The sequence below is a fragment of the Microtus oregoni genome, unplaced genomic scaffold (assembly GCF_018167655.1).
Source record: "Microtus oregoni isolate MIOR12 unplaced genomic scaffold, Mior012 000049F_ref0000343, whole genome shotgun sequence".
Taxonomy (NCBI): domain Eukaryota; kingdom Metazoa; phylum Chordata; class Mammalia; order Rodentia; family Cricetidae; genus Microtus; species Microtus oregoni.
The window spans coordinates 6861544-6884473 of NW_024543223.1; the positions used below are offsets into that span (position 1 = coordinate 6861544).

Here is a 22930-nt window from a genome sequence, read left to right on the forward strand (position 1 = left end):
AAGGCCCCGCTTTTCCTTCTGTTTTGCAACCCCCCAATTCTTCCTACCCCCTCCTCCCTGGCTGTTACATTCTGGCTTGCTATGGCAAGTTTCCAAGCCTTTCTTCTGCCCCTTCATAACTGTTACCCTCTCCCTTCTAGCCCTGCCTGCTGGTCTTGTTCATGACCAACCCCAGGACATTTTTTCCTGCCCCCAATGCTGATACACCACCTCCTGCTGCCCCCAACGCTGATACCACCTGCCTCCCACCACACTCCAGCCTTCCTTGGGACTTGGGATCCTCACCAGTCCACTTCATCCCTTTTGTGGCCCCCTCACCAAGCTCTACCTGACCCTGGTGTGTACTTGGCTCTGTCTATCAATCACTGATGGGAGTGCTCTGTGGGCGGGGCTGCACCTCCTTCTGCTTCTGCTCCTCTTAATTGCACAGGACTAGAAGGTGGCCTCCTGCACTGAGGTAACGCAGTGTTTATTGTAGTCTAGACATATCATCAGCGAAGCTTTACTAGAAGCATTGATCCTGGCCTGGGTAGGGGTATGGGGCATGGACCGGAAGGAGCCCTCTAAAGAGGCTGTGCAGTAAACAGATAGAGGAGGGTTTCTGAGATGTGGGTCCCAGTTGGCAGTGGCAACAGTAGCTCCAGGAAGTATCTCATGACTTCACATTCTCTGGTCACCTGCATTTGGCCCAGCAGCCTGTCTCTTGATTTCTCTGGGAGCTTCTGACAGCCCCTCCAGCTGCAGACCAGGACAGCAGGGGTGTTTTTCCTAAAGCAGTTGATGACTTGGCTGCTCCTCTGCACGTGGGAATTGCTGTCCTCCCCTGCTGACTCTGAAGGTAGCCTGGGAACCTTAACTGTGTGCACAGTGCAGGGTCGTTCCTGGACATATGTGCACTGCCTTCGAACTGGTGCTCAAGGGACTGTACCTGACCTCTAGCACCTTCTAGAAGAAGGGAGAAGTCCTGGTTTATGCACTGTGCTCTCACGGGATGGGTGTGACCGCACCCCTAGGAAAGGAGGGGAGGCTGGGGGGTGAAAGCAAGCTGTGGGCCAGGGTCTAGTGAGGAGACCCCAGGGGACCTGGATTTGATTTGCCCACACCCTCCTGGTGATGTTTTCAGGTCTGTTTGTCAAGGGTACCTGGCTGGTTTCCATCCATTAAGAAGGGACAGTAAGTAGTCTCTGAGTAGTGTGATGCTCGTACCCCTCACTGGCCCATTTCCTTATCCTCAGAATAAAGTGTTTAAACATGATTTTTTAATCACCTTTTTTTTTTTAAAAAATGTGTGTTTATATGTTGCTGTGAGATAACCCTTCTGTATGATGTGAATATGTTTTATTATCATTGGTTAATAAAAAAAAGCCAATTTGACCAATATGCAGAATAGAGCCAGGTGGGAAATCCAAGCAGAGTTACAGGAAAAAGGTCAGAATCAGGGGGTGGAGAGATGGCTCAGAGGTTAAGAAAACTGACTATTGTTCCGGAGGTCCTGAGTTCAATTCCCAGCAACCACATGGTGGCTCACAGCCATCTATAATGAGATATGGTGCCCAGAACACTATATACTAATAAATAAATTAAAAAAAGAAAGAATCTAAAAAAAAAAGGTCAGAAACAGAGAGACACCATCAGCCTCTGGGGAAAGCAAGAAGTGAAGTAACAAGCCACGAGCCTCTTGGTAAACTATAGACTAACAAAAATGGGTTAATTTAGTTAAGAGCTAGCTAATAAGCTGAGTTATAATAATAAGCTTGAGCTAATAGGCCAAACAGTTTGCAATTAATATTAAGCCTCTAAATGATTAAAGTGCCTTGGGACCAGGTGGGACAGAAAAAGCCTCCGTTTACCACGTGTGGTGTATGAACACGTGTGTGCAGTATGTAAGTCTGTGCCTGGGTGGAGCCAGTGGAGGACATGGGCTGTCTTTCCCTATCACGCCCCACCTTGTTCCTTTGGGACAGGGTCTGTCACTGAACGTGCAATCCTCCTGTCTCCGTCTCCACCACAGCACTGGGGTTACAGGTACATGTGGCCACACCTAGATTTTTACGTGGGTTTTGGAGCTTTTAATTCAAGACCTCATGCTTGTGCAGAAAGGTTGTTACCCACTCATCCTTCTCTCCAGCCCCCACCCCATTAAAAAAAACAGCTAAGCCATCCAAACACAGGAGTGATGGTATCCCATCAAGCCCAGCTGTCAGCTTTCAGCTCATAGGACTTGCTGCTTGCAAGCTCAGCTCTTCATCTCTCTCGACACTGGTTTCCTCTTTTTAAAGACTGTTTTCCTTTGCTGAATTTAGCTTTTGGAAAATAAGTTCAGGAGACCACTGTTGTCCGAGCAGCCTGTAGTGTGGTGATTGACGTCATGCTTGGCCGTCGCCATGGAAATGTTCTGTGTGGCGACCATGTGCACAATGTTCCTGCAACCGGCAGCATCCATAAGCTGCGCAGGTGCAGGCCTCCTCCCCAGAGAGAATGGGGTGGCTGTACCGAAGACCAGGATGGTGATGAGTCCTCGTGTGACAGACTGAAAATGACTGCACCTAGAACTGCATCGCACCTCCCAGCCCCCACCATCTTTTTTTAAAATTGATTTTTATTGAGCTCAACATTTTTCTCTGCTCCTCTCCCTACCTCTCCCCTCCCTCTTCAACCCCTCCACCAAGGTCCCCATGTTCCCAATTCACATAGGAGATCTTGTCTTTTTCTATTTTCCATATAGATTAGATCTATGAAAGTTTCTCTTAGTGTCCTCATTGTTGTCTAAGTTCTCTGGGATTGTGGTTTGTAGGCTGGTTTTCTTTGCTTTATGTTAAAAAACCACCTTTGAGTGAGTACATGTGATAATTGTCTTTCTGGGTCTGGGTTGCCTCACTCAAAATAATTTTTTCTAGCTCCATCTATTTTCCTGCAAAATTCAAGCTGTCATTATTTTTTTCTGCTGTGTACTACTCCATTGTGTAAATGTACTACATCTTCTTTATTCACTATTCAGTCTAGCAGCCTTTAGGTTGTTTCCAGGTTCTGGCTAGGACAAACCAAGCTGCTATGAACATAGTTGAGCACATGTCCTTGTGGCACAATTGAGCATCCTTTGGATATATACCCAAAAGTGTTATTACAGCCTCCAGCATCTTTAAGACATGCCTGAGACTTCATGAATCTGGATTTGAAAAATGGGCTCTGCACCCTGCGTGCCAGAGGCCTTGCTCCGTTTCAGACATTGGCTGCTCTCCTCCATCTGGCCCTTGTGTCTGTGTGTTGTCATGAATGTGTCCCAACCTTCAAGCATCATGGCTGGGAGCCTCCAGGACCACTGTTGGCCAAAGGGCCAGGAGCTGTGTTGGAGCCCACATTTGCCTTTCCTCTAAGTATTCCCTAAGAACCCTGTGTCTCTCAGAGTATTTGAGGCTCCCTCTCCACTCCTCCCTTGGAGTAGCTCTGGATCTGTAGGAGACATTTGGGAAGTGGACTAAGGGAAATGAGCCAGGGTGATGTATTGGTAGACACCAGTCATTTTCAGTTTGGGCCACTCCAACAAACCCCAGAGACTCGGGACGTCTAGCAGAGATTGCTTCTGACATTGTCACAGGCTGTGTAGTCTGAGGGCAGTTCTGCTCTGGAGAGGTCCTCTTTGTGGGTTGCAGGGGTCACTGTCCTCTTGTGCCCCCCATGGTGGCAGAAGCAAGCTCTCTTTTGTCCTGATGTCACTTTCCTAAAGTGAGGGCTCCCAAAGGCCCCGCCTCCTCATACCACATTACCCTGTTGGGGTGGGGCACATGAACCTTGGAAATCCCAGCTGTCCTCCATCACAGAGCTGTCTGCAGCCTCTAACCTCAGCAGGCTCCGCCTTTGTCTTGTCTACTGCTGAGCCCTTCCCCTGCCACACCCTTCCTGGTACCTCTGACATGGCCTAGGTCCCTCTCCTCAGGTACTTCTCCCATCTCCTGCACCTCTCTCTGTCCCCTCTCTCTGTCCCAAGCTGGTCTCACCATGTAGCTTTCTTTCACATTCTGTCTTCCCCAGAGTAGTTTAGTACAGGGAGGGGCTGTGCTGGATTGATTGATGGATTCCTTCATTCACTCACTCACTGTGAGACTCCAATGGTCAGCAGCAGGCCCAGGGTGCAGCAGACACAGGGATGCTGCTGGGTCAGTGAGGGAAACTTGGGGACCCTGCTGCTCTGCCTTTCAAGGTACCTCTGGCCTCCCTTAGGACCCTGTTCCTCACTCTGTAAGTTCTCATTTTATCACAGCCAAGCCCACTTCAAATGTCCCTCCATCACATGGTTTCCCATGCTAGGTACCACCTGGGCTAGCTATCGCATCTTCCCTACTCACCCGGGAGCCCCTTGAATGTACCTGTGTGTGTCTGGGGAAGGGAAGGTTGTGTCAGGATGCTCGAGGGTCTGCAGGGCCTCAGGCCAGAGTGTTGTCCCTGATCTCCGTCACTCTGTGCTGAACTGAAATGAAGCTGTCTTCACCAGGTGAGTAACCCTGCAGTGGTCTGAGCACCCCATTCTCTGAGCTCCAAGTTACCTCCCCATCTCATCACCCTCCACTATACTTCCTGGAGCTTCTTGAGATCAGCTATGCCAGCCGTGAGCTGTGTGTCACCCTCCCTCTGGGTCCCTTTGCACACAGCAGGTGCGCTCTGATGGGAGTGTTCTATGCATGTCAAGCCACACTGAACGTGGGAAGGATGTGGAAACCACAGAAAGAAGTTATTCTTTGTTTGGACGTCACCAACGGTCCCTACCCGTTCTCAGTGGTGTGGTTACCCTTGGCCTCTTGACTCATTTCAGTAGAATTGGGATAGAAACAACAGGGGGGCTAAGGCTTTGGGGAGACCTATTTATTTATTTATTTTATATTTTTTTAAAAAAGAAAACAAGCTATCTTTTTTCATTTTACATACCAATCCCAGTTCCCACTCCCTCCCCTCCTCCCATCCCCTCCACCTTCCTGCCCACCCTATTCCCTCTCCACTCCTCAGAGAGGGTAAGGCACATTGCTTTGGGGAAGGTCCAAGGCCCTCTCTACTATATACAGGCTGAGCACGGTATCCATCCAAAGAGAATGGGTTTCCAAAGAGCCAGTACAAGCAGTAGGGATAAATCCGGGTGCCACTGCTAATGGCCCTTTAGTCTGCTCCAGCCATACAACTGTCATCCACATTCAGAGGATCCAGTTTAGCCCTATGCTGGTTCCTTCCCTGTCTGGCTGAGTTGCTGAGCTCCCATTAGCTCAGGTAGACTGTTTCAGTGGGTGTTTGGGGAGACCTCATAAGGGTCCTGTGCAATTTAAGAAGGGATTCCTGAATGCTGCAGGCAGTCTGCCCGGAGCTAGTGAGAGGTAGTTGGAACTGCAGATTTTGCATTCTGGTGGGGAGTATAGCAAATTCTTAAAACGTGTCTGAAGCTGAATTCTTCCCTACAAAATAAGGGAAATAAGAGGTCTTTCTCTAAGAAATTCGGAGCACTAAAATAATGTGTCATTTACCCCCAAGGTTTTATATGATCTTAGAAGGGGCAGCTGCTCTCCCACAGACATGCCGACAACTGGGCCTCTTTGGACTGTTTGTCTTATGATACAGTTAGCTTGGCCCTTTCTCTGATGGACCTGATGGACAACCTTGTAGTTCTAGCCTCAGATCCTAGCATAATAAAAGGTCCTAGAAGCCACACCCCAGAACAGGTGAGAAGAAGACAATAGAACCATACTCTCTGGCTGCTGGCTGTACCCTTTACTAATTATATCATATTGTCTAAGGAATTCACCCTTTCTGCTGGAATACTAGCAGGAGGTAATCCTATTTATCGTTTTAATTTTTATTATGGATGTGTTTGTATGCATGTTCACATGTGTGCATGTGTATATGTGTGTGCATATGTATATGTGTGTGCATGTGTATATGTCCTCACCCTCCAAGGTTGACATCCTTCTTCACCTTACACATTGAGGCAGGCTCTCCCACTGAACATGGGTCTTCTATTTCTACTAGGCTTGGTAGCCAGTTTGCTGTGGGGAATCCCTATCTCTGCCTCTCATGTGCAGGGATTACAGAAGGACCCTCATACCGACCCCTTTGATGTGGTTCTGGAGATCTGAATTCCAGGCCTCATGCTAATCAGTAAGTGCTGTATCTGCTGAGTCATCTCCCCAGTCCAGACGCTCATCTTGGTGTGGTCAGAGCTGGGTCGCCGGTTTCAGAGCAGTGATTGCTTAAAAGCTTTGGAACAGTTCAGGCACTCAGCAAAAGCTGCAGAAGTGGACTCTGTTATTGCTTGGTACATATTCCTTCATTTGTACTGGATTCTGTCTAGAGAGAAGAGGGTATAGATTTTGCCACAATAATTAGTTATTATTGTAGAATATATATCACTGTTTCCCCCCCTGAAAGCGCCTGCCCTTTTCAGCACCTGGTAAGATCATACAAAGAAGCTCAAGGACAAAGAGGAGTTCGTGTGTACAGAGTGTTGGGAGGGAAGCATGGCTGTGGCTGTGCTCTCCTGAGTGCCGATAAACACCTCTCGCTCTAGTGACAATCGGTTCTGGTTTCTGCATATGTTAACGTATTCAGAGTAGCAGGTTTTTTTTTTCTCCCAGAAATTGTGTTTGTGGTGGGAAATTGAAATGTCTGATGCTATTGGAAGCACAGTATCAGCCAGAATGTTTTGAAATTACCGTTTTATGGGATGCCTTGGTGGTAGTTGGTTTTGTCAGTGTGCTTTGTTCTTGGAGGCTGTGGCTGCACGTGCAGGAAGGAACCTGGTTGCTCATCTCTAAGTGTGTTCTTGGCATCTTCCGTGAGTATGAGCAGTACCATGCTGCTCTAAGGGAGGGAAATAAAACAGAGGCAGCTCTCTCTGCAGCTGGGAATTGGCTGGGCTTTCCTTCCTGACTTCCTTAAAGCTTTAGGTCTAGAGAAGGTGCTTTGTCTCTTTGGGCCTTAGCTGTCCAACGCTGAGGAGTGCTTGCACCCTGCCTGGCACAGTCTCGTCCTAGCTGCTGCTCCTGAGTCTGGAAGCAGGGTGTCCTGAGATACGTATAGACTGGCTTAGAGCCATCTTGAGATACCTTCTCACATGCTGTCCGGCACAATGGACAGATCTCCTTTTACAGATGAGGTGGTTGGGTATGGGGATTGAGAGACCAGGTTTCCTGGTGTGCGTTGTGTGTGTGTGTGTGCGCGCATGTGCACACATGCTGTTCTGTCTAGTCTGTAGTTCCTGTTGGGCTGTCAGGAATGTGGAAGAGGCAGGCCACGGTGAACCTGGGGCCAGGTCCCCTTCTGGGGTTCAGTCCTCCTGCTGCCTTGCACCCACCGGCTTCTACATTTACTGAGTGCTCCCTGGAGTAGGAATCCCAGCTTCTTCCATCAGGTTCTCAACCACCATGCCCAGAGGAAGTAAGGCACCTGGATGTAACAGTCACTGAAGGGGGAGGGCTCATGAGTCTGGGGCCTGGACTAAGAGAGCCCCGCTTCTCTCTGAACATCCTTGTGCTTTCACGTGGGTCTGAGGAAGGTGGCGGGGAGACCGGGTCACCCCAGGGAAGAGCAACGTAAGATTCTATTTCATGACAAAGGGTAAAAGGGTTGAGAAGCACCTCTTTGAGTTGTGTTTCCTCTCTGAACACACCTGCTGGTTTTATTGTTTCCTGAGCACAGGCTGTGCCACCGAGGTGAACTTGGCTTTCTTAAACCCAGCCTTCCAACCCCAAGGCTTCCTGGCTGTTCATTATTTGTGAGCTTTGGAGCAGAATCTCTGTCCTGGAGAGAACGGATAGCCAGGGGATGGTTTCAGTGGTCCCAGCCCAGCCCTGGAGGAGGTGGAGACAGCCGTGGCTGCTCTTGTAATTGGAAGGGACTTGGTGTGAGTTAGCTTTGGGTGAGACTCAGGTCGGTGGAGTTCCCATGCACAGGTGACTAGACTCTGATAGGAAAGGCTGCTTTGCTGAAGGTAAGGTAGCCAGGTGTTACAGCTGAAAAAATGAGACATACTACAAAACATTAAGGGATGGACTTTTTAAAAATTTATTTATTTATTCATTGTGTGTACGTACCAAATGACTCACTCCTGGGATTTTTTTTTTTTTTCTTTTCAGGAAGGATGGGAACAGAGAGCAGGGAAGGGGCGTGGCCCAGAAAGGCAGGCTTAAGAGCAGGACTTCTGACTTTAAAAATCAGACCGGAAGTCAGGCTGTATGTACCAGAAGTAAAGTCAGTACGTTAGGGCTGTAGAGTTCATTGACTTCCTTTTCTTTTTAAAATTGCCTGTGGTTGGGTGGCTTGGCAGGGCGCAGAAAGCAAAATGGCGGCAGGGTGCAGAGAGCAGGGTCCGAAGGCAGGTGGATCCGGGCACCCTGGTGACCCAGAGGACCTGACCCTGACGTAGGTAGTGGCTCTGGAGGCCCCAGGCAGGGGTCGCTGGTGTGGAGATGAGTGTTCCCTGCGTCATTCTGTCCTGCGAGGGTGGCTTTGCTTAGGGCTAATTCCTTTACCCACCCAATAGCGCCAGGACTCAGAGACAACATACTTGATATAGGCCACAGGACAGTAAGAACTGGAGCTGGACCTCGACCCAAGGTCTGGAGTAAGGTCTTGGCTCTTTCCCCTGCCTTCTGCTCTGTCTAGGGAAGCCCCGGGGTTTCGAGGCTCTGGGTCGGTGTTGGTAGACACCAAGGGCTCACTGAGGCAACCATGACGAGCCACGAGTGAGTGAGATGGGAGTGAAAACGGAAGGGTGGGGGTAGGCGGTCTGAGTTTAGACCCTGCCCCTTACTTAGGGCTTAGATACATTCCCATTGACTTCTTTCCCATCTCTGTGGTAAGGAGTGGGCCAGATTGCCTTTCTTAAAGTCCTATCCCTGTAACCTGTTCATCTACAGCAGTGTTTCCTTAATATTTTTCTGCTTGGTAACATGGGTTGATACCTGCCTATTTCTTTCCCACCCAAAGTTCCTGTGTGGTTTCACAGTGCTGACTGAGTTTCTGACTCTAAGGTAGAACCAGTCTTCATGACAACAGGCCCTTGTCACACTGGTTATTTTACAATAGGCGCCAGTTCTTTCTGGCCTTGATAGAGCTCAAGATTGCTTCCAGGCTTATCCACTGGGGATGCGGGAAAAGAGCCCTGCTGCTTGGCAGACCTGAGCTCATGGATCCTTCTAGAGTCATCTCATATCAGTGAGCCTCAGTTTCTCTCTTGTTGGAACTGGTAGTCCCTGGCCTTGCTGCCCCTGCTGAATGAGTCAAGGCAATGGGACACAGTTCTCCTTCCCCACTCCGCAGAGAGTTAGCTGGCAAGGGGACACAGAGCTTGGAAACCAGATAAAGATGCTGACACAGCGCTTCAGGAATTCTCTGCTTCATTCACTTCAGGGATTCTCTTCTTGGGCTGTAGGTCTTCGTTCACTTCAGGGATTCTCTTCTTGGGCTGTAGGTCTTGTCTTCTTGACCTAAACTGTTCACATATGTGCCTCGGCTCAGTCAGCTTCTTACTGTACCAAAGATGCAGCCTTCTCCCTGTCTTCCACCCCCTAGGGGCTGCCTTCCAGGCAGACCTCCAGGTTGGTCCTGGAGCCATGGCTCTAGTATAAGGGACTTTCTTTCCAGGCAGACACCTCTGAGTGGCCCCAATTGTGCTTAAGGTCAAGTTCAGACCTTGTAATGATAGGGTGCCACTGGGTCTCTGCTGACACTCTAGGGCACGGTGCACCTTGTTCACCTTCAGGACTTTAGTGCCAGCCTAAAGCAACAGCAGAGAGGCAGAGAGAGGTGTACTCCTAAGAACCTGAGTGGAACCTGGACTCTGCACAGGGTTGGAAGCTGAGATATGGGTGCTCTGATTAATCTTAGGGACAGCTGGGGAAAGTACTAGAAGGGAGAAGGACATGCAGGTTACTTTGAAGATAAACTCCTTGTCTCTTGAGGCTTCCCATAGGCAGGGAGTCATACCCTGGCTGTTGCTGGGAGAGGATCATGGCTGCAGGTTGGCTGTAGTTGGACTGTCTTCTACTGCAAAGATGCCCTCATAGACATGGCCTTAGCTGTGAGAGTCTTTATAGTTTTTTTTTTTTCTTTTTGGTGAGGTCTTATGTTTTTGATGAGGTATGTGTGCATGAGGTCCCAGACAAGGCTGACTCCATTTTGTTAAGCCTTTTTTTTTTTTAAAAAAAGATTTTAATTATTATGTATATAGTGTTCCGTCTACATGTATGCCTGCGGGTCAGATCTCATTACAGATGGTTGTGAGCCACCATGTGGTTGCTGGGAATTGAACTCAGGACCTCTGGAAGAACAGCCAGTGCTCTCAATCACTGAACCATCTCTCCAGCCCCTTGTTAAGGCTTTCTAAAAGTGATTCTGTGGTCAGTCTACAAACTTTGACATTACCATCGTATGTGTGCACATGCCCCGCTGGAGGCCACATCTGCTTCGGAGAGGGCGGGAGCTTCAGGGACTAAGGTGATCACTGTGTGACTGTTTAGCCTTTGAACCTTTTCAAGGCATTCCTAAAGCACCTGCTCCTTTAAGTGGGAGAAAGTCTGTGCAGAGAGGGCTGCCTTCTGCAGGTGTGGCAGAGAGCCACACCCTGGTGGCCGGCTGGCTGCCTGTGTGCTCTGGGAGGTGTGTTCATCTGCCTGGGCACAGCTGAGATAAGCTTGCCCAGGGCCAGCCTGACTGGGGTGAGTCCTTGGCTGAGATCAGACCCCCACTGCCACCTGTTAGTGGCACATCTGAATGAGCAGGATGCCTGGGGCTCCTGAATGTTTATGCTTCTAGGCATTATTGCCACAGTATTGGCTACTTTTCCTTTCCGTGACTGCAGACCTCACAGGAACAACTCACGGGAGGATGGACTCACTTTGGCTCCTGGTTTGAGAGGCTGCAATCCATCATGGGGAAGGTGAGGAGCTGCTGCTCAATGATAGGCGTGGAAGGTAACTTATACCCCGGGGTATAACCGCTTATACCCTGGAGTACTCAGGAAGCTGAGAACTCTTGGAGGGAGGGCAGGGTTGTAAGTCTCTAGGTCCACACTCCAATGACACACTTGCTCTGGCTAGGTTCCCACCTTCTGAGATTCCACAACCTCCCAAAACAGTACCACCAACTAGCAACCAAATGTGTGTGTGCACGTGCGTGCATGTGCACACATGTGGGGGCCTCTTACCTTCAAGTCATAGCACATGGTGAAGGTTCAGAATGACAGAATTAATCATAATTATGTAAATAGGAAAAACAACCCACGTTGACCTGGGCTCCCCCAGCTCCGCTTCCCTTTGATGCTCCCTGGGGCTCTGTGAAGGAGGCATACACTTAGAGAGGTGGTAAGTCTTCTGTTGGATACATACTTGAAAACAGTTTCATTGTGTCTTCAGTGTTCATGGTACTAGGTCCCAGAAAGACACTTTCATACATATAATACTGAATGCCTAGCACACCCTTGGCTCTTCCCCCTTCCTTTGCTCTTCCCCTCATTAGCCTCCTTTGTCCCTTGGGCAGTTTCACTTCTGCTTTTGTGTCGTGTATACACCCGTGACTTTAGGTGCTATACAAAGTCTATGAGCCACAGATGAGAAAACACATGCTTGCCATTCTGACACTGCTTTAATTCACTTAATGTGATCGTGTCCATTTGCATCCTTTCCCCTGCCAATGACATCACTTTGTTCCTTGTGGCTGAAAGCCGTCCAGGGTCTGTGTATATGGACAACCTTTAAAATCTGCTCCTGTGTTGACGGTCTCTCGGGCTGTTATGAGGTGCTGCAGTAGACACGGGTGTGCAAGGATCTCTGTGGCATGCTGATGGAGTCCTTTGGGTAAATACCAGCAGTGGTAGCTGGGTCATATGGTAGTTTTAGTTTTTTGAGGAACTGATTTCCACCATGGTTTGAACTAGTTTAACACTCCCTCAACCAGCTTTGTGTCAGGATTCTGTTTGTCCATACCCTTGACAATATTGTTGTTCTCTCTGTGTCTGTCTTTGTCTGTCTGTCTGTCTGTCTGTCTCTCTCTCTCTCTCTCTCTCTCTCTCTCTCTCTCTCTCTCTCTCTCTCTGTGTGTGTGTGTGTGTGTGTGTGTGTATAGGACGGAGGAGGACATCTAGTGTCCTGCTCTGTCTCCCTCTGAATTACTCTTTCAACACAGGGTTTCTCACTGAACCTAGAGCTAGGCTGGCAGCCAGCTAACTTTAGCAATCCTCCTGTCTCTACTTCACACAGCACTGAGGTTAAGTGGCATATGCGATCATTCCCAGTTTTTTATCTGGGTTCTAGGTGTCCAGACTCATGTCTCCAGGCTTTCACAGTACCCCAACTTCCTTCTCCCCCTCTTTTATTGTGAGTGGTTGTTTTCTTAGTGACCTCCGTTCTCCCCGGGGTGGGGTGGAATCTCAGTGGAGTTTGGATTTGCATTTCTTGGGTGACTGGCGATGTTGAACAGTTTTTTTTGAGGTATGTTTATTAGTACTTCATCTTCTGAGAACTAACCTTCATCATATCATTTGTTGATTGGGTTGGTTAATTTCTGTTTATTTTTAAGTTCTTTGTGGAGTCTAGGTATTAATCCTTTATGTCCAGCTAACAGAGGTTTTCTCCTGTTCTGAGGCTGCCTCCTACTCAACTGTTTCTTGTGCTGTGCAGAAGCTTCTGAGTTCAATGAGATCCCCTTTGCCTGCTGTTGGCCTCATTCCCCCACAGCGGGAATCCCACTCAGAAAGTCCTTGCCTATGTCTCATCTTGGTTTTTAATACAAATTATTTTAAAAGTATGGGTGTTTTGCCTGCATGTGTCTGTGCACTACTTGTGTGCTCCATGAGACTAGAAGAGGGTATTGGATCCCCTCGAACCGGAGTCACAGATGGTTGTGAGCCAGTTTGACACTGAAACCATTTCTTCTAGAAGAGCAGCCAGTGCTCGTAACCACTAAGCCATCTATCTCTCCAGCCCACCTATGCCGAATCTTGAAGTCTGTTCTCTGATTTTTCCCTCTGTCATTTTCATTGTTTCAAGTCTCATATTAAAGTCTGATCTGTTTGGAGCTGATTGTTGTATAAGACCAGAGATAGGGCTCTAGCTTCAATTCTCTGTGTGATCATTCAGTTTTTCCAGCATCATTTGTTGAAGACGTTGTCTATTCTTCACTTTGTATTTTTGGTATCTTTGCTAAATATCAGATGGCTATAGCTGTGTGGGTTTGTATATGGACCTGCTATTTTTTAAATTGTTCTTTTATAATTTCATACATACATCTATAGAATGTACTTGGAGCCTGTTTTCTCTTTACATCCTCACCCCTTCCTCCTCTCACTGAATCTCCTCTTTCTAAGTCTCGCTACTTTTAATTCTCTCTCTCTCTCTCTCTCTCTCTCTCTCTCTCTCTCTCTCTCTGTGTGTGTGTGTGTGTGTGTGTGTGTGTGTCCCACCACATTTAATAAGGGTTGCTGTATGAATATGGATGGGGCTATTTACCTGAGTGATAGCAACTTGCCAGTAACTACACCAAGGTATATATGACCTCCTCCTTCTCCCTCCCAGCAACCATTAACTGCCTCTAGGTCCTTGGGGAGGGGTGAAGCTGTGTGAACATCTCCCCATCCATGCTGGAATGTTGGTGTGCTCAGCCTTGTGTAGGGAGCCGCTATGGCCCTGAGCTTACAGGTTCAACCGTCATGTCATGTCCAGAAGACAGTGTTTCATGACACTCCTTCCTGTCCTCTTCAATATTGTACATGCCTTCTGTTCCTTTCTCTGCAGTATTCCCTGAGCCTTTGAGGGGGGACGTAAATGTCCAGTTTAAGGGCTGAGCACTCAGAAGTTATTCTCAGCATTTCGCTGGTCCTCTATGTGAAAGCATTCTGTTTTGCTGTCATGGCTCTGCAGGGTGATTTGAACTCAGGCATGCTGACTCCAGCATCCTTCTTCTTGAAGAGCCTGCTCTGGGGCTCACATGTCTGTGCCCTGGTTTGATCACACATGTGCTGTGTGACTTTGGGGAAGTTTCTCTCTCTCTGAGCCTTCTTGGCCTCAGCAGTCCTCTGTAGAACAACAAGCCCCCTGCCTCTCAGTGTTGCTGCCTGAATTTTTCCCACGTTAGCATCTGAGAAGGTTTAAGAGGACATGTTGTAGGGACCTGGTGAGGGACCTTCTCCAGGCCGTGGCACTGGGGTTCTGTCCTCAGGGAAGCAGGAGAAAAAAGCCCTGTAATTGTATCTATATATCTTCTGCAGAGAAGGCGGTGGCGCCTACCTAGGTCAAGGGACACTGGATCAGAACTCATTGTAGTGCCCAGTGGTCCAGGGGGCAGGTGGCTGCATGGATGAAATTGGGGGAAGAAGTGACCGGGGGTGGGGGGGGGGAGCAGTGGAGGGTAACAAAAACAAGTGCAGCCACCTGGCTGAGTGTCATGGTCTAGTTGAGGGCACTGTGGGCCCAGAAAAAAAGACGGGGATGAACTAGAAGAATCTCTTTTAGGAGCGCCTTGAGGTAAACTGGAAGTGTTTTTATTTATTTTATTGCATATTTTTGTGTGCACATACATACAGGGTGGGGGAGCAGCGGAGCACTGAGTGAGCGTCTGTGCCCCAGCACATGTATGGAGGTCAGAAGACAACTTCTAGGTTCTCTCCTACCATGGGCTACAGGAATTGATTTCAGTTCATCAGGCTTGTGTGGCAAACATTTTTACTTGGTTGAACCATCTTCTTAGTCCTGATAATGTGTTTAACTGTTCTCCAGGAGATCGCAAGTGTAGGGGAATATGTTACGGTTGTAGTGTTGCAGAGATATCCTGACTTATCAGGAAGCCAGGATACACTTAGAGCCCCAGTAGGACAGCTCTGGAGGGGTTGAGTCGCACTAGAACAGCTCTAGAGGCTGGAGCCCAATAGGACAGACTATCGGGAAGCCAGGCTAGCTGAAGCTGGGGTATGGTGGGGAATGGTCTCCCTGCAGGATATAGGATCCTGCTCTTCTCCTGGAGAGCCGCTACAGCTGAGTTCTGCTCTGTTCCCTTAAGGGAACATCCTAGCAGAGCTGTCTGCTTCTTCTCTGCCCCAAGATGTTTCTTCTTTTGCTAACACTCTGCCAAAGGGGAAGCCCCTACAGAAACGTAGCACTCTCCTCCTGCTCCAGCGAAAGGTGGTTAACTATTTTATTCCTGGCCATGCTCAGCCCCACTTAAGGAGAGTCCTAGCAAGGTTCTTCTGCTCTGCTCCGCCTTGTTCAGCCCCCCCATCCCCCCCCCAGCGTCTCAGCAAGGTTTTTTAGCTCAGTCCCCTAAGGGACATCCCAGCCAGGTTCTTCTTCTTCTTTTTGTGTATTTATTTTTTTTTTAGTTGTTGAAAAAAAATTTCCACCTCCTCCCCATTTCCCATTTCCCTCCCTCTCCTCCCACACATTGCCCCTTCCCCCACTCCCCTCCCCCTCTCCCCCTCCCCCCCACTCCATTCCCCCTCCCTCTCTAGAATGAAGAGCAGTCCAGATTCCCTGCCCTGCGGGAAGTCCAAGGTCCTCCCACTTCTATCCAGGTCCAGGAGGGTGAGCATCCAAACAGGCTAGGCTCCCACAAAGCCAGTTCATGTATTAGGATCGAAACCTAGTGCCATTGTCCTTGGCTTCTCATCAGCCTTCATTGTCCGCCATGTTCAGAAAGTTCGGTTTCATCCCATGCTTATTCAGTCCCAGTCCCGCTGGCCTTGGTGAGCTCCCAATAGATCAGTTCCACTGTCACAGTGGGTGGGTGCACCCGTCGTGGTCCTGACTTCCTTGCTCATGTTCTTCCTCCTTCTGCTCCTCATTTGGATCTTAAGAGTTCAGTCTGGTGCTCCTATCTGGGTCTGTATCTCTATCTCGATCCATCGCCAGATGAAGGTTCTAAGATGATATGCAAGATATTCATCAGTATGGCTATAGGACAGGGTCATTTCAGGTTCCCTCTCCTCAGTTGCCCAAGGTACTATCTGGGGACATCTCCCTGGACACCTGCAAGCCCCTCTAGAGTCAAGTCTCTTGCCAACCCTAATGTGGCTCCCTTAATTAGGATATATATTTCTCTGCTCCCGTGTCCACCCTTCCTTTATCCCAAACATCCTATTCCCCCAAGCTCCCCCAATCCTCCCCTTCTCACGTTTCTCACCCCAATCCCCCTTAGCCCCATGCCACCTCACCCCCAAGTTCCCAGTTTTTGCCCGGCAATCTTGTCTACTTCCCATATCCAGGCAGATGACTATATGTTTTTCTTTGGGTTCACCTTCTTATTTAGCTTCTCTAGGATCACAAATTATATGCTCAATGTCCTTTATTTATGGCTAGAAACCAATTATGAGTGAGTACATCCCATGTTCATCTTTTTGGGTCTGGGATACCTCACTCAGGATAGTGTTTTCTATTTCCATCCATTTGCATGCAAAATTCCCGAAGTCATTGTTTTTGACCGCTGAGTAGTACTCTAATATGTATACATTCCACACTTTCTTCATCCATTCTTCCATTGAAGGGCATCTAGGTTGTTTCCAGGTTCTGGCTATTACAAATAATGCTGCTATGAACATAGTTGAACAAATGCTTTTGTCATATGATAGGGCATCTCTTGGGTATATTCCCAAGAGTGGTATTACTGGATCTTGGGGTAGGTTGATCCCGAATTTCCTGAGAAATTGCCACACTGATTTCCAAAGTGGTTGCACAAGTTTACATTCCCACCAGCAATGGATGATTGTGCCCCTTACTCCACAACCTCTCCAGCAAAGGCTATCATTGGTGTTTTTGACTTTAGCCATCCTGACAGGTATAAGATGGTATCTCAAAGTTGTTTTAATTTTTATTTCCAGCCAGGTTCTTCTAGTCTGGGCTGGTGAATGAAGGTCGCCACCCAAGACTCTTTTGAGAAAGATTTATTTGGGAAGGAGGAGTCCAGGAGAGTGGCTGCCTCTGCCAGGGAGGGATAAATGGCGGCCTCTAACTGAAGGGGCAGAGAGGCTTATGAAGGGCTTCTTAGGGGGCGGAGTTTTCCCAGGGAGAAGAGGGATTGGTTAGTTTTTCCCTGCTCGGGGATTGGTCAGTTTAGCTGGTCAGGTACAGAGAAGGCTCTGACTTCATGGCCAAACTGTGTTTCTTTCACTGGCCCTTTTTAGCTTTTTGACTCTAATCTTAGGACCGGGGAGTATTTCTTCCATTGGCTCTGATTCTGGGGACAAAGTGTGTTTCTTTGACACTAGTTTCAGAGTCAGGGCACATGTCGTTAGTCCTGGGTTCAGGGATAAAGATGTTTCTTTCCCTCCCAGGTCTCAGATCCAAGGTATGTTTCTTTCACTGACTCTGGGTTCAGAGTCAGTGATTGGCTGGTATTCTGCTCCTGTTGTCCCTTTTACCCTATAGCGAGGGAATTCGAGTCTTTGCAGATGTGGAAACTGAGGCCTGTAGCAGCAGTACAACCTTCCATGCCAACCAGATGGTCCAGAAATGCATAGCCAAGTTCCTGGCTCCAAGCCACACTTCCACATCCCAGGGATAGGCCCTTCATGCCTAAAGGTTTCTTGAACACGGAACCTGGCATTAGCCAGGAGCTTGCCATCACATTGCTCCTTAGCTGTCAAAGGCCACAGTTTGCCTGATGGTACTACTGGCTACTCTCCCTTGTCATTATATTCTGTGTGTCCACTTAGACATCCTGGGGAAGTTTGTGGCTCAGAGTAGCACTGACAGACTGGACACCCGCTCTGAGGCCTGGGTCAGGAACATCATCGCTTCACTCTGGAGGGCATTGTTGTGACCTGTGGGTGGTAACAAGTGTATCATCAGTGGAAGAGTTTCTATTTGGCGATTGTGCAGCTGACCTTCAGTGTCTGCAGGGAACCAGTTCTACCAGGTGCTGAAATGCCACAATGCACCTGATGGAGCTGTGCTTGAGGAAACCCAGGGACATACACTGTGGGCCTTTAGCTGGCTCTAGGTTTTGTGTGATACTTGATGCGGTGGAAGTCAGTGCAAAGCGCTTGTTCGGACCCCGTTTTGTTCAACAAGCAACAAGGAAAAGTGTATGTGTCAGTACAGATGCAATTAAAAAGAATTCTCCTCTCTGGAGGAGAGGATGGACTGTTTTGTAATTTTTATATCATCCTTCATCTTAAGATCAAAGTCACAGTGTTCAGGATGAGAAGTCACACGTCTGTGACTTAAAAGAGAGTCATAAAAATAGGCATTCTGCACAGAAATGCGTCTTCATAGACGGGGGAAGCAGCTGTGGAGAAATGTGGGCATTCGGGGCCTCCAGATGTAGGGATGGGAAGTTCATTTACTGTTCTAGAAAATTCTTTGTAGTGTTTGAAGTTTATTGAAATAAGTTTTTAAAATGTGTCCCTGGGAGCAGAAATATCCTGGAGACATGGTTGCTGTGTTTCCTATCCATCCCCGCAGTTTCCCCTGCATGTCTCGTTCACGTAGAGGGTTTGAAGCACCATCACCTACATTCCTTCCTGGACCTCTCCTTGGAAGCCAGTACTGACATGAAAGCAGGACCTCTGCCTTTCACTCCTGCCATAGAGACCGCACAGCGCTGTTTCCAGAATGTAGGTGTTGGGACTCTATTCTCAGATTTTTATTTTTTCCTACAGTTTCCTTCAGTGTTTTTGGTAACACACGTTTATTGACCATTTCATCTTGGTCCGGGTAGGACTTAACAAAGAAGCGATGTCACCTTTGCTGACATCATAACAAATGGACTTCCCCCATGGGGGAAATTGTGGTCACCCCGTGGCCTGAGTCTTGTCCCCAACACCTGCCACCCAGCACAGATTCTCAAAGGAAGTCAGCCCTAGTCAGCCAAGGGTCTGCCCAGAAAAGCAATGGCTGTCTGCTATCTGGAGGGTCAGAGTCCCCTTTCCTGGACCACTGTACTGAGGGGACGTGTGAGTAGCTTGCTCCTTTACATGCTGGAGAGAGTAAAGGGTTCTAGCCAGCATGCCGGTGCAGATGACAGACTGGATGGGGCCAGTGTGGGACTGTGAATAAAAGATCAGGCTGCCTTTCCTTCATCCCCAGGCCTGTCCCTGTCTGTGGGAGGCCAGTGCTGCGTAGGACTTTCCCAGCCTTGAGAGACGTGCAGATGTGCAGATTCATCTCAAAGAGGATGAGGTTGGATTTTTTCTTATTGTCATTTGCCCCCTTGTGACCCTGTGAACTTCCTAGGAGACTAGGTGAAGATTTGCCTCTTCTGGGGAGTCCAGGCCCCAAACTCCATGTAATTATTGTGAACTGCCTTACCTGGTGGTTCTCAAGTGCCGGGAGCGGCAGCTGTCCTCACTCCCTCTGCACGGTGGAGCTGGGTATCCGGGGGGGCAAGTGGAGGGTTTGGAGGTGATCTGGGTGAGATAGCACTGGAGCAGAGCCTGTCAGGAGGGTGGCTTTCTCTTCCAGCCTCTGAGCCCTGCAGACAGAAGGACAGAAAGTTACTTTGGGAAGCATGGCCTTGGCCATCCTGGGACTCCTGTGCCCTGACACTGGTCATTTGTATGGACTGGGCTGGCAGGATGCAAGGGATGCATGGGCCAAGGGTGGCCTCTCTCCTCCCCAGAGTTCAAAACAGGTCATATCTGACATGATGGAAAGGAGCCCATGTCAGGGCCGGAGCAACCTGGGCTTATACGTGGGCCCGCTCTGTGCTCTTTCTTGGTCCATCCTTTCTTATGGGAGATGCTGTTTTCTTCAGCTGGGGCGTGTTAGTTATATACATACACATCATCAGGTCAGTGCCAAGAGACAGGCCATTGCCCCTAGAGGGAAATGAAAGGTTGGCAGAATGTTCAGCTGAGGAATGGCTTTCCAGCCAGTGGATTCCACAGTGGCCTTCCATCCTGCACCCCACCCCTATAAGTGAGAGCAGAGGGCATGGGGCTTTCCAGCCTTGAGGCCGTAGAGAGCAACGACAGCAGTGTTTTCGGGGGCTTGCCTTTGCAAGATAGGACTGGGAATTCCCGCTGGCATCTGTGTGCCTGTGTTTGTGTGTGAGTCTCTGTCCACGGAGGAGTGATTATGGTTCTTTTGGGAGCCCGGGGATAGTGATGCAGCACCCCCTTTTCTGTTTTTGCTTATTAATGATAATTCCCATGCTGTTCAGTTATTGAATGCCTGCATCACTTTGCAAGAACATTCCAGGAAAGCATTACCACTTAGTAGAGGCACAGATGGAGTCACATAGTGACTTTCTAGACTCAGGGCTTGTGACACAGTCATCAGACAAGCGCTGACTCCCGGATCTGTCCAAGGGATACAGTTGGAGCTCGGGTGACTCCAGCATCTTGAGAAAAGTCTGGACCTGCCCTCGAGGCCTCTTGGTTGGGCGAGTCTGCACAATTTAGTATGTGAGGGTTTTCTCTTATTTTCCTGGTCTTCCACACAAAGGAATCCTGGCAGGGTAGAAATGGCTGTGTCACAGCAGGCTCTGCAGAAGCTCACCATCCTCCTGCCTCTGCCTCCTACATGCTGGGATGACCTAAATGGTGGCAGATTTCTAAAAATGTCTTATTGTGTGTGTGGAGGGGGAGGTACATGTACCATGACTCGTGGGTAGAGGTCAGAGGACAGCTTTGTGGGATGTTTTCTCTTTCCACATTTACATGGGTTCCAGGGATGAAATCAGGTCTCCAGACTTGCCAGGTAAACAACTTTACCTGCTTTTCTGTCTCCTGGACCCTGGTGGTGCTGTTTGGCTGTGGTGATGACTGAAGTGTCTGGTGCTGGTGCTGGTAATGTTGCCCATTCCGGTCCTGGTGCTGGTGATGCTGCCGGTGATGGTGCTGGTGCTGGTGATGCTGCCTGTGCTGGTGCTGGTGCTGATGATGCTGCCAGTGCTGGTGCTGGTGCTGATGATGCTGCCAGTGATGGTGCTGGTGCTGATGATGGTAATGCTGCCTGTGCTGGTGCTGGTGCTGATGATGCTGTTGGTGATGGTGATGGTGCTGGTTCTGCTGCCGGTGATGGTGATGGTGCTGGTGATGCTGCCGGTGCTGGTGCTGGTGCTGGTGATGCTGCCGGTGATTGTGCTGGTGCTGGTGATTGTGCTGGTGCTGGTGATGCTGCCGGTGATGGTGCTAGTGATGCTGTTGGTGACGGTGCTGCTGATGGTGATGGTGATGCTGTCGGTGCTGGTGCTGGTGATGAGAATGGAGGTAAAGAGGCAGAGTGAAGACTGCGCTCTCCCAGCCTGCTGTGACATCCCACCCATGGTGGTACAAGTCCTGGTGAGATTGCCAGTCACAGTCTCCCCACTTACTGGTAAGAGGGACCTGCAGGGCACCCCCCTTCTACCGTTATCCTGTGGGACACTGTGACCTCTGTAGACATAGTAAATCTCCCTTGAGCTTGTTTTTCATCTAGGAGGTGGAGAAAGTAAAGGGCAGTCATGCGCCATTTAACCTGCTCAGAGAGATGATGCCCTTAGGCAAGAACAGCACAGGAGGATTCCGCAGAGGAGGTAGCTGCAGCATCACCTGAACGCAGGATCGCAGGGACCACTGTGCATGTCCATTTGTCATGGCTCACACCATCATTATTGAGTACATGATCATGTTTGCCACTGGGGAGCTGTTCATTGGCAAGAACAGCCTGTGGGTCTACAGCTCAGCACGGTCCTGGGTAGGCCTCCTGTGGCTGGAGCGTTGAGGGAGACAGAGCTGCCCTCTTGTGCTGTGTTCGAGGTGGTTAGTCTGGAGAAGGAATTGCTGCTTTCTGGCCTTTCCATCGAGGCCTGGAAGTCAGCCTGCCTGGCTGAATTGCTCTGCTGTTTACCTCGCCAACTGTGGCTCTCAGCAGCCTCGCAGCACTGCCTCCTGCTGTACCCTGAACCCCACTGTTGTCCTTTGCACATCTGCCTCTCTGCCCTCTCCCCAGGCTGTGACTCTCAACCTCTGTTTGTGTCTCCAGATGGTTAGGTGACCATGCTCTAGGCTGGTTAAGTTGTCCAGGACAGGAGCTCTGGTTTGCTTGCACCTGACAATTTAAGTCTCTCTCTCTCTCTTTCTCTCTCTCTCTCTCTCTCTCTCTCTCTCTCTCTCTCTCCCTCTCCCTCTCCCTCTCCCTCTCCCTCTTCCTCCCCCCCCCCCCACGGTTCTATGGTGCTATAAAAATTGCCATAAACTGAGTGTCTTAAAACAGAATTACATTTCCTCATGTTCCTAGAGACCAGAAGTCAAGGTCAGAGTATGGGAGGGCTGCTCACTTAGAGGGTTTGGGGAAGACCCTTCTTTCTTCATCCAGTGTCCAGGAGTGGTAGCAGCTCTCTGGTTCCTCGGCTTGTGGGTGCCCTACTCCACTCTCTGCTTCCTTGTGCCTGACTCTGAGTTTCTTCTTGGAAGGACGGTAGCCACTGTGAATTTGGGCCCCAAACCAGCATACCTCACCTTAACCAGTGGCAGCTCTGTGGTCTTGTCTCCTCATGAGGTCATATTCCAACTAGAAGGACATGAATTTTGGGGGAAACCCTGTTGAATCCAGTTTATATGTACCTCTTTATTATGAGACAGTAACATTATTGAGTGTTCATCCAAGCTTGGTGCCATTGGCCTGAAATTCCCTTTGACTTTGACCTCCAAGACACTGAGAAGATGTTGAGCCGTAACCTCTTGACCTTTGTATGCCTGCTTATCTCCTCCCTTAGGAACCCCAGGTTCTCTTTCTGCGCCTTTGCCTTTTTCTCTTTGAGATGAAAATTATCCACAGGAAGAAAGTGACTGCACTGTTGCCCCTGCAGCACAGCAGCCCTTGGGGCTCTCCATCACTCACGTGCCTGTGGGGATGTTTTGGGTGGTGCTTTAGAGAAAGGTGAGTCTCACTGCCCACTGGCAGAGACCATAAAGGCAGCTGAAGCTGGTGTGTACAAGACTCTTGGGAAGGTGGCTAAGCTGGAACTCCAGCCCCCAATGCCT

The 22930-nt window shown here is 49.2% G+C and overlaps 1 protein-coding gene across 8 annotated transcripts in view; it reads left to right on the plus strand.

Moving 5' to 3' along the window:
- The window catches only part of Jakmip1 (janus kinase and microtubule interacting protein 1), a 118702-nt gene that overhangs the window by 15122 nt on the left and 80650 nt on the right, over window positions 1-22930 (plus strand). Inside the window, exon 1 of one of the 8 annotated variants that reach the window (XM_041636573.1) lies at window positions 10695-10949. The exons of the other annotated variants lie outside the window; for them this stretch is intronic. The gene's annotated coding sequence lies outside the window, so the exon portion shown is untranslated. Of the gene's footprint in view, window positions 1-10694; window positions 10950-22930 lie in introns of those variants that run through there. 8 annotated transcript variants of the gene reach the window in all.